The following is a 2,341-nucleotide window of genomic DNA, read 5'->3' on the forward strand; positions in this document are numbered from 1 at the left end:
GGATTGGGTTGTTTGTTTTTTTTGATATTGAGCTGCATGAGCTACTTGAGTATTTTGGAGATTAATCCTTTGTCAGTTGCTTCAATTGCAAATATTTTCTCCCATTCTGAGGGTTGTCTTTTCATCTTGTTTATGGTTTCCTTTGCTGTGCAAAAGCTTTTAAGTTTCATTAGGTCCCATTTGTTTATTTTTTATTTTATTTCCATTTCTCTAGGAGGTGGGTCAAAAAGGATCTTGCTGTGATGTGTGTCATAGGGTGTTCTGCCTATGATTTCCTCTAAGAGTTTTATAGTGTCTGGCCTTCCATTTAGGTCTTGAATCCATTTTGAGTTTATTTTTGTGTATGGTGTTAGGGAGTGTTCTAATTTCATTCTTTTATATGTAGGTAAAAACATAGAATGCTTCACGAATTTGCATGTCATCCTTGCGCAAGGGCCATGCTAATCTTCTCTGTATCATTCCAATTTTAGTATATGTGCTGCCAAAGCCAGCACACACTTTGCTTTTGCAAGTAAATTTGCAAGGATTTAGAATCATCTCAGCTTACTTCGGGTGCAGGTATAGTTCATATATCCAACCCCTGTGGATATAGTACATATTCCTATATTTAACCAACAGGTGAGAAATAAACAGTGATGGTAAAGATGAAGAAAAAAAGCTAGAGTCACTTCAATTCTGTCATTCTATGTGCTCTTAGAGTGTTTATTTCAATTTAAAAGTGAAACAGAATGTGAAATTCAAGCAGTAAAATTTTAATTTGGCAAATACAAATTTTGGTTCATACATGAAATATATTCATCCCATTTCATGATTATTACTGAAAATAATTCTGCTTATAGAAAGAAACCTCAAAAACAAATCTGTTTCAGGGGATCAACCAGGCTAGATTTGCCAGTTCACTCTCTGAGTTTCAAAGGACAAGCAGCCTCATCTAAAAATGTCATGTTCTATGATTATATCAACTCTCATTCTTCATATTTCTGAACTTGGGCAGCTCAGCGTGCCTGAAATCCCGCTACAAAACCAAGCAGGAAATAAAGGAACAAAATTAGTTGATACCAGATCCCTAAATCGTGTTCTTCACTTTATTCTGATGTTTCTTCACTGTGTTTCTCAGAAATGTGTTTGCCCAACCACAATGTAACGTCAATGTTTCTTTGTAGCTCTGACCCCATCGTCCTCCCCAGCTTCCTTTTATCCTAACAAATTCTTGCAGTTTTCCCCACGATGTACCGTGATCTCCCTCACCTCTGCTTTTGTGTGCCTGTTCCTCCCTCCACCTCCTGCCTTTCTCCCTCTCTGACCCACCTTGTCTGCTGGAAAGATCACTCCTCGTCCTTTAGGACTCACCTCATATGTTCCTGTCCCCTGAGGAAACCCTCCTGACAGTTTTGGGCAAAATTAATGATTATTTTCTCAAAGAACCCTTACTATAATCTCTTGATAGCTAATTTGCACGTCTGCTTCCCCTTCTTCCACCTTAGAAGTGGCCTCTGAAGCTCAGGAATAACTTTCTCTGCATTCTCATACCTAAGAGACCCAAAATAAAGCCTATTGCCTTGTATGAACGCAATAAATATTAAGCTAATAAATGTATGAACGGGGTCCAATGTCATCCAGTTGATGCCCCTAATGAAGACTACAATGATATTGAAAACAAGAAGGAAAATTATCTAAGTGTGGGTTAACTAGAAAACAGTCTGAGGCAAATCTTAGCTAATATTTTTCACAGGGGTGTAGTGCCAGGGCACGGGAGAGAGGGGCAAAAGGGAAGAGAGAGGGAAGCAGGGAAAACAAATACGTGATGGGCATTACTAAACTGGTCCAAGTTTCAGAGGAATGTAAAGGGAGAGGGTGGATTGGTCAGGAGGATTTCCCTGGAAAAGCCAAATGGGGCTACATGCTTCACTGTCTCAGGGGGAAGAAGGGAAGCAATTCATCTGCCAGCTCCTTCCTGCCTCCTGTATCTCGCTGGTCCAAGTTCACCCCATGAGGTGTCAATTGCACCATGGTGTTTGGCTATGTTACACGGCTTTTTTTTTTTTTTTTTTTTGCAAGCCCCTTGGAAAGCCAGAGCCTCTTGGGTCTGGTGGGGTCAAACCTAGGCTCTGTTGCTACCTCAGTCCTCACCCCTGAGGGTCCTTGGAGGCTAGGCTGAAGCCTGGTTTTTGTCCCCAGAGGAGGCAGCAGTAGGATTCAGTGATGGAGGCTGCAGACAGGCTTTGCTACTATAGGACTTGGAGAAGCCAAAGTCAGGAAAAGGGCAACTGACTGAGCACCGAGCAGTTCACCAGAAGTACATACACTGAATCCACTAAAAAAATATTAATAATAAATAGCA

At 40.8% G+C, this 2,341-nt stretch overlaps 1 non-coding gene across 1 annotated transcript; it reads right to left on the bottom strand.

Annotated features, from left to right (window-relative positions):
* Positions 1-387: 387 nt before the first annotated feature.
* On the bottom strand, positions 388-494 carry LOC115804053 (U6 spliceosomal RNA). The gene has a single exon (XR_004024897.1). It is a non-coding gene; the product is annotated as a U6 spliceosomal RNA (small nuclear RNA).
* Between the last annotated feature and the right edge of the window lie 1,847 nt (positions 495-2,341).

The sequence above is a fragment of the Delphinapterus leucas genome, chromosome 17 (assembly GCF_059928025.1).
Source record: "Delphinapterus leucas isolate spDelLeu-1000000601 "Yukka" chromosome 17, BTC_Dleu_Yukka2, whole genome shotgun sequence".
Classification (NCBI taxonomy): Eukaryota; Metazoa; Chordata; class Mammalia; order Artiodactyla; family Monodontidae; genus Delphinapterus; species Delphinapterus leucas.